This window comes from Mandrillus leucophaeus, unplaced genomic scaffold (assembly GCF_000951045.1).
Source record: "Mandrillus leucophaeus isolate KB7577 unplaced genomic scaffold, Mleu.le_1.0 Scaffold320, whole genome shotgun sequence".
Classification (NCBI taxonomy): Eukaryota; Metazoa; Chordata; class Mammalia; order Primates; family Cercopithecidae; genus Mandrillus; species Mandrillus leucophaeus.
This window is the reverse complement of record NW_012103366.1, coordinates 1,454,182-1,463,430: the sequence shown is the minus strand read 5'-3', so window position 1 is coordinate 1,463,430 and position 9,249 is coordinate 1,454,182. Positions and strand designations below refer to the sequence as shown.

The window sequence follows — 9,249 nt, the reverse complement described above, 5'->3', positions numbered from 1 at the left end:
ATATATATATATATATATATGAGGAGAAAGAGATCTATCCCCTGCCTTACCTAGTATTTCCTCTTCTTTTCCTCTTTCCCTAAGTGTTCTCTTAGAAAATTCAAAGACTCCAGGCAAAACTTTTTCTAGTACATTTTTAATTTTGCTCTTTTTATGATAATAAATAACATAATTAACATGCATGTGATATTGTACCTCATGTTCTCAGAACTGTTATCTGGTATAAACTTTAACTAATTTCAACAGAATTAAGTGTTTTTCTATTAGTGATAACTTTCTAGAGAGGATATGAAGCTAGAACAAAAAGATAAAAACTGGTAGAATATTAGCCTGCTCCACTTTTCCTGTACCCTATTCCTTCACTTGGAAACTTTATTCCAATAATTTTGCCAGTGCATGATGGAAGAAAATACATGGTGATTTGTCATGTTTACTCATGCTATAACTTTGATTTTTAAGCTTTAATTGTCTAAATAAGAGAATTATTACTTACAAAGCCATTGGCTTGGAAACTATTTTCATGAGAAATCATATCTCATTTGATTAAAATAAAGACAGAAAATTCAACCTCAAGGAAAACTCATTTGTCTTATACAAATAGCATTTCAGAGAGTCAAAGAAATTAGAGGTGGAAAAATCAATTAGAGCTAATCTACCAGCTTGTCAGAAAAGATTGCTTTCTACGAAATATATTCTAGCTCTTTGTCCAGGTTAATTCTAAAAGTCTCATGGGATGGAGCACTTGTTATATTCTTTTGAAGTTTTTCCTTTTATCTAATTTACCTTACCAGGAATCTTTTTTTTGGCTAATATCTAATTTCCATGTTAGCTACTAATTCTATACTATTACTTTTAATCATACCCCTTCCTATACTAATGTCCCTTCCCCGCCAAGTTCAGTTTTTATGATCTCAGATATTTGTAAGGAGCTAGCTTTCTTTCGTTTAACCTAATGACAAATGTTTGCTTGTTATAATAATCTCTTAAAAGCAAAAGAAATCTTTAGATCTTTTTTTCCTCCATCTTCCTTTCTTTTCTTATTTTGCAGACCTTATAATGAGGCACTTAAAAGTGAAGATACTGGCAGGAACAAATAGAGAAAGGAGACTTATAAATCCTTTGCTTGATCAAGGAGACTATCAAGGCCTTTGCAAATTAGCAATATATATCTTATCTATCTCTGGGATGAGCAAAGCATTTTCTCTTGTAAATGATTTCTTGTTCTTTTTAAATGTCTTCTCTCTCAGTGTTCTTCATTTCAGATTCCCCATTCCTATTTAATTATGTTTATATGAATTTAAAATGGAGTATTTTTTCGGGTTGGATGGTGTAATTTATATACCCTGTGAACATGAAGGTTGATGGTTTTCCTCTATTCACAAGATTTAAATTCTTGCCCTTATCATGCAGACAATTAATTGTGAGGCACCCTGCACATTGGTACTCTGGAGTCAAGTTTCTGCTGTTTGATGATAAGCAAAAGAGGGATTCTAGGAGGGGTGAGAGATATCATATAACCAGGGAAGGAGATTGCTGTGAGCATAAGAACATAAACTCTTTGTAGCCGGAACCAGTTCAATAAAATGCCAGTGTCTACACTAACAACTCCTGGTAACCTGAGGAAGGGCAGAGACAGAGTGTGATGAATTTTATTGTGTGCTTTTGTGCTCATTTAATTGAGTTTCTATGAATTTGTGTATAGAGCTTTCCATTACCATTGTTCAGGAATGATGGAATAAGTGTTTATGAAATTTACTAAATATGTTTTTCAATATTGAAAATGTACAGAAACATTTAATTAGCTTTCTCTGCTTACCAGGAGACTGTCAGCGCTTTAAATAACAAACAAAGATGTGGTAGAATTTTCTAGAAAAAGGGCCCTGTACTACCTTTCACAGAGTCATAACATCTCTTTAGATAAAAGCCTATGCTCTGGAGCGAGACTGCCTTCTTCAGATTCTGCCTCTGTCCCTTAATAGCTGTGTGACCTTTGGAAAGTAACTTCACTCCTCTGGCCTCAGTTTCTTCTGTTATAAAAGCGTAATTAGCCTATCTGAGGAGAAACTGTATTATAAATTGAGACTAAATTGCATTAACGTTTGGATGGTTTTGTTTGTTTTTTGAGTCAGAGTCTCACTCTGTTATCCAGGCTAGAGTGCAATGGTGTGATCTTGGCTCACTGCATCCTCTGCCTCCTGAGTTCAAGCAATTCTCCTGCCTTGGCCTCCCTAGTAGCTGGGATTACAGACGTGCACCACCACGCCTGGCTAATTTATTGTTTTTTTTTTTTGAGACTGAGTCTCACTCTGTCATCCAGGCTGGAGTGCAGTGACACGATCTTGGCTCACTGCAAGCTCCACCTCCCGAGTTCATGCCATTCTCCTGTCTCAGCCTTCCGAGTAGCTGGGACTACAGGTGCCCACCACCACGCCCGGCTAATTTTTTTTTTTTGTATTATTAGTAGAGACGGGGTTTCACCGAGTTAACCAGGATGGTCTCGATCTCCTGACCTTGTGATCCGCCCGCCTTGGCCTCCCAAAGTGCTGGGATTACAGGCGTGAGCCTCTGCACCCGGCCTAATTTTTGTATTTTTAGTAGAGAAGGGATTTTACCATGTTGCCCAGGCTGGTCTCAAACTCTGTGAACTCAAGCGATCCACTAGCCTCAGCCTCCCAAAGTGCTGGGATTACAGGTGTGAGCCACCGCGCCCAGTGAGTTAATGTTTGTGAAGTGCTTAGTACAGTGCCTTAAAATCTAATTTAATTCTTTCTTCTTTTCATTCATTAAACAGATATTTATCAAGTGTCTTCTGTGTGATGTGGCTGAAAATAGGAATTTACAGCATAGCAACAAAGAACGATACAACATCTAACTGTACTATGTGCGAAGTGCTACAAAAACATATGGCAAGCTCTGGAATCAAGAAGTGAGCAGGCCAGGTGTGGTGACTCACGCTTGTAATCCCATGACTTTGGGAGCCCGAGGTGGGAGGATTGCTTGAGCTCAGGAGTTCGAGTCCAGCCTAGGCAACACAGTGAGCCCTCATCTCAATGAAAAACAAAAAAATTATCTGGGGGTGGTGGTGCACATTTGTGGTCCCAGCTACTAGGGAGGCTGAGCCAGGAAGGTTGAGGCCGCAATGAGTCATGAACGTGCCGCTGCACTCCAGCCTGGGTAACAGAGTGAGACTATTCCAGGCAAAGGGAATGGCATAAGCAAAGGCACCAAAGCTTGTAAGTGCAAGATTTGTTTGCCTGTGAGTGACCAAATATAGGTAAAGATCACGGGGTGGGTAAGTGGGAGAGGGGATAACATGCTCTTCCTACTTTAGCTAAGTCGCAAAGGTTCAGGAACTGTGGCTACAGCAAGTGGCCAGTGGGGTTGTGCCATTGGTGACACACTGTGCCGTGGTCTTGTCTGTTATTTGCTGCCAGTCCTCCATGGAGCCCGACCCTTTTCTTAACCTGATTCTCCATCTTTGGGTTGATGTAGTAAGATGCCTGACAACTCTCCCAGAAATTATTTTTTCTGGATAAGTTAACCAGAATGAGTTCCTTTTGCTTGTAACCAAGAGATGTCTCAAACAGTAGAGAATTTAATCTTTTTGGCAAGCCATTTGAATTTCCTAAATGTTAATCAATAAATATGGAGTACTTCTGTAATAAAATACTTATATTTAATATAAAAATCAAATGTAAATGTAAAATATAAAAAATTTAAATTAAAAAATTATTGAAAATGTTAAAAAAAATTCACATTGAGACAAAAGAATAAGATGGATAATCATAATGGGAACAATTTGAAGATAATCTGTATTGAGTGCTTGCCTGTGGGCCAGATACATTGTTATGAGCTTCATGTGCATTATCTCACATGCTTGGTAACAACAATAAGATATTCATGCTATGATTATCATTGTTTTCAGATGAGGTAACTGAGGGGTGAAGCGCTTAAGTTGGCTGCCCAAAACTAGCAGTGGGAGAGTGGTGTAGCCAGGATTTAAACCCAGGTAGCCCAAATACAGCATCTACAATCTATCTCAAATCTATGACATCACAGATGAGCTGGTATCCACCTTTCCCTGAAGGAGTTGAAGGAGCTTTTATAGAATAGGTGATATCTGAACTGGACCTTAGAGAGTAATCTGAACTGGACCTTAGAGAGTGAGTAAAATTCTGCCAGATAAAGAACATGCAAAAGCGTTAGTCTAGCTTGAGGTTTGCGTGCAAGGGCAGAGTCGGGAAAGGCCGCTACGTGTTTCCAGGAATGCCTCATGGGCATAAGTTGCTGCGGCGTGGGGGTTGGGTAGAGGGAGAGGTACGAGCTGGGGATGGAGTGGCTGAAAAAAGAGGTTGGTAGTAGAGGAATCCAAATAAATTTTTGAAATGGAATAAGGGTTGTTATATTTTTAATTTTCTTTTTGTTACCAACCAAACAAGCAGCAGTGATGGAGTGATGGAGTTTGGTTATGTGAGTCCTTCAGTTTAGTAGTTAAGATTTTATCTTTAAGCAACTGGACGTCATCAGCGGTCTTAAAGGAGGAGAATGACGTCATCAGCATCTTTTTTTAGAAGGATCACTCTGGCAGCGGTGTGGAGAAAGGGCTTGGATTGGGAGTGATGGGTGTCACCAAGGCTGGTTAGCACGATTCTGAAATATTAGGCATGAAAAGACAGTGAGGACAGTGGACAGTGAGGACAGAGAGGTGGGCCCACATTTGACAGGCATCCCTGAGTTGGGAGCAAAAGGGCTTGATGATTAATTTAATGCGGGTGGTTGAGGAGGAAGGAAGAATTGAAGATGATTGAGATTTCTAGTTTAGAAACCTGAGTAATTGGGGAATGTCATTAACTGAAATAGAAGTGGAAGGAAGGAAATCTTCCCATGTGAGGCCTACCAGAAGCTTTACATGTTATTTAATCTTAAACAAACCCATAATGAAAAAATTAACATGCCCATTTTGCAGATAAGAAAAGTGAGGTTCAGTGAGGTAAAGTAGCTTGCCCAAGGTCACCCAACTAGTAAGGGCTGGGATGTGAAACAAGGTCTTACTCCAGTGCCCCTATTCTTCCCATGATAATAGGGGACTTTGTGCTTTGTACCTCTTTGTACCTCTCTACACTCTCATAATAATTTTAGTTTGGAAAAATAGGACTGAAACTCAATGGGAAGGGAGACCATGGAAACATGGTCCTCCCAGCAATAGTGCAGTATGAAGAGAGATTAAAGGATTGCCCTAATGACATTAAGGACCAGAGCAGCACTGTCCAATATAATTTTCTGCAGTGATGCAAATGCTTTTTACTTACATTATCCAATACAGTAGTTATTAGGTCAGGTGCTACTGAGCACTTGAAATGTGGCCAGTATGAATGAGGAACCGAAGAGTTAATTCTAATTGATTTTAAGTGATTTCAGATTAAATAGGCATATGTGGCTATGACTGCCATATTGGATGGTTTAGGACAAGATAAACCAGACAGGCATAGAGGGTTCATCAGAGAAGAGGCCTTGCTGGTACCCCTGAAAAGTCACTTGGTATTTGATCACCTGCCTCACACCTCTGGGTAATATTGGTCCTACATTTGGGGACCATAATTTATTAGTTAGCAAAAGGTTTTTTTCCTAGTGTGGACCACAGACTTATTTTACTATGTTTTATCTGTAGGAGAGTAAGTACAATGCTCCCTCTCCTTTCTTATCTGAGAATCATTATAGTCATTTTATCTGTATTTACATTTTTCTGTATAGAGTATTATTTAAGAGTTCAAGCTCCAGGAAAACTGCCTGGGTTTAAATCCCAGTTCTGCTACTGAATATTTTGTGCCTCGAGTTAGCTATTTCACGTTTGCAAGCCTCACTTTCCCTATCCATAAAATAGGGACAACAATAGTGCTTCATTCATAGGGTAGTTGTGAGGATTAAGTTGAATAACCTATGGAAAATGCTTAGCCAATGTCTGGCACACGCTAAATACTCAGTAAGAGTTAGCTATTCTAAAACTAGTACTGTGTGATAGTGTGTACTTTGTACCTCTGCATTTTGATATTTACTCGACTCTATTTTTGCTTCAATAGAAGGTTTTCCTCCAGATCTCTGTCAGAACATTCCAAAAAGAAATACACATTCCTCAAGATAAGAAGGTAGACAAAGTTTTGAAGAATTTATTGGAGGCATGAGTTTTGAGTTGTTTTTGATTTCACTTTGATTTCTATATTGTTAAAGTATTTAAAATCATTACAGAAGAAAATCATGACCATGATATTTTGTTGTGATCATTAAAATTTCCTTGGTTTAAGCTCAAACCGTTGCACATATACCACACAAATAATAATACTGAAAGTTCTAAATGTTGGCACAGAAGATTTCTTGATGTTTTGTAGTTATACCGTTTTTTGTTTTGTTTTGTTTTGTTTTGAGATGGGGTCTTGCTGTGTGGCTCAGACTGAAGTGCAGAGGCTATTCACAGGCAAGATCATACTGCAACCTTGAACATCCGGCCTCATGTACCCTCTTGCCTCAGCCTCCCCAGTAGCTGGTACTACAGGCTTGGGCCACTGCACCCGACTCATACCTGTTTAATTGAAATATTTAATGCCTAGACTTTGGCTATTCAGTGCCACTTAGAAGTGGCTGGATATTTGTTGATCACGGACTATTTAAAGACTAATGACGTCACAGGTAGGAACAAGTAATAGGATCCCTTTTGTTGTCACCAATTTTGTATTTTGTAATCTTTGGATTGTAAAACTGCATTGTAATATAGTATTGCACTCCCTACGGTGTTTGTGCAAAAAAACATTTTTTTCCCATTAGATTGGAATTTTGAGAAATCTGGCTTCAAGTGACAGTTCTGCCTTTGGTTTGTCTAAGTAAAGAAGTCATTTATTTCTCTGGGCCACAGAGAGGTAAATGTCATCTGTAAAGTCTAAGAGTTGATCTTGATTTGATTCTAGAATGGTCTCTGAAGTATCCTTCCAAATAAAATTCCTTGGATCTGCCTCCTTCCCCCAACTCTCTAGAAAGACTTTCGGCCTTAAGGGACTTAAGAGAGGTCATTTTTATGTACTGTTCACAGCGTTTACTTCCATGCTTTAAAAAACATGCTCTTGGAATATTCCTGGATATTTCATTTTCTTGGAAAACAATTAATGAGTCAGCATGAAGAAAAAACCCACTCACAATATATATAAAAATTGCATACAGTGGTGAAACGAGAAATGATTTTCTTTGTAAACTTAAATGATGAGGTATGGAGAAACCAATTACTTATTTATAAAAGGAGTGCGCAGTGAGAAAGCTTTATGTAGCAAAGCTAAAGTGCTGTTACATATTTAGCAAGACAGAGGGCATGGGGAGTCCTCTCCATACTGCCTTAAAACTGCTGTTACAATAAACGTTCCTTTCAATGAGAGAGACAATGTGTTGGGAGAAGGACGAAGGAAGGAAACAACGGAAGGGTCAAAGCCTTCCCGCCAGCCCCGATCAGTCCCCTCTGTAAATTCATAATTAAGGGAATTTCCTCCTGCAGCTGCGGAACGCTCGATGGCCGTTTCGACGTCACTGTCAGGGTATTTCAGGGATTTTGTGTGCCCAGGCGGTGACTTCCCAACTCCTCCAGCGGATCCCCGGTGGGACGCAGAACACCGCCCGTGGCGAAGTCGGGCCGGGGGAGTTTGGGAACCCGTCCCCAGGGGCGCAGCGGCCGGAGGAGGGCGCGGAAGTGTTTCCTGGGTGAGCGCTGCGGCCGTGCCCTTTTCCGGAAGGCTGATTGCATCAGGTGTGGAGCAGGGCGCCTCCTCGGCCCAACCTGGCGGCCTCTGCGCCTGCGCGCGCCGCCCCACCCCACCGCCGCGGACTCCACCGCGGGTTTTCCTCTGGGTCGGGAAGAGACTGAGCTGGGAGGGGCGGGCGCCGCTCACCTACCCTGGACCCTTGAGAGACAGCAGGGTGGCCAGGCTGGGTTCCAGGGATCCGAGGGGGAGCTGTGAGGTCCGGGAATAGAATGCCTTGGAAAGAGGACCCGCCTACAAGGTTGGAGGCCGGTAGATCTCCGCTCCTGACAGGATTGGTGGTCTTGGGCTGGTTTCCTCGTCTCTTTGGCCTTGAAGATCACAGACTAAGAACCATAAGGCTTTCCAGTTCACAGAGCCTGTATTTTCCCCAAGAGGGCCACTGTGGCCCTCGACTGTCCTTGGTCCACGGGCATGTTAGGTGGATCTTGGGGTGCAGAGACTCAGTCCCAAGAGTGAACACTTTCATGAATTTATGGGGATTTCTCTGTGACAGTATTGTTTTTATGTTCTAGGAAGGAGGGACATGATTGTTGGCCTCCAGCTCGGTCGGAGGGAACTAATTGTTAATTGGAGGGGTTATTGGAGTGCAAAATCAGAAACCACCTTCCACAAGGCAGCCCCCCTCCCATCCCTTCGTAACAACCTCACTGAGTATGCATGAGGATCCCGCTATACGCTATTCGCACCTTGTGCATTTCCCTCCCAGCACTCTGCCTGTTTGAAACGACCGTTTTGAGTGATTATTTGATAGGTGTCTGTCACCTGGCCCGACTATAAATTCCATGAAGGCAGGTGCCTAGGCTTTTAAATTCACCTATATCCTCAGGTCTAGTACAAGACCTCGTGGATCCTCAATAAATTCATGTAGGAAAGAATAAAGTAATGCCCACCCCCACTGCATAGAGTCCTCATAGGAAGAATCATGTGAGTTTTTAATTCGAGATCCTCGGTAGGACTGTGTGTGTTTGTGTATGGGTAGGGTTCTCAAAGTGTATAGTCCTCATACCAGCAGCATCAGCATCTCACGGGAACTTGTTAGATACGCAGATGCTGGGGCCCCACCACATATCTCCCCATTCAGAGACACAGATTGGGACTCAGGGATTTGTACTTCAGCAAACCCTCCAGGCGATTCTGATGCAGGCTCCAGTTTGACAACCGCTGCCCTGGTGAAGAGCAATCCTAAGGATACTTTGGGGATGTCATTCACAGTGTCTAGGGCAGAGCACGGTTTACCACTTACTGAGACTCGACTCTCATCAGGGCTTTGCTTGCACGCTTACAATTAGAGTTATAGATAATATTATTGGCAGTGGAAATGAAAACCTGCTTTTCCTCTCCGGCAGTTGTATTTCTCCCTTGATATCATCTTGTGATTTCCAGATCAAAGAAGAGTGTGTGTGCGGCAATATGCCTGGGGGTGGGGATAGGAGGCAGAAGGAAGGAGAAGGTC

At 41.6% G+C, this 9,249-nt stretch overlaps 1 long non-coding RNA gene across 1 annotated transcript in view; it reads left to right on the top strand.

The window, feature by feature from the left end:
• Positions 1-4,222, top strand: part of LOC105545174 — a 38,863-nt gene extending 34,641 nt beyond the window's left edge. Inside the window, exons 2-3 of the long non-coding RNA XR_001006879.1 lie at positions 2,792-2,939; positions 3,926-4,222. This is a non-coding gene — a long non-coding RNA (uncharacterized LOC105545174). The remainder of the gene's footprint in view (positions 1-2,791; positions 2,940-3,925) is intronic.
• Positions 4,223-9,249: the final 5,027 nt, after the last annotated feature.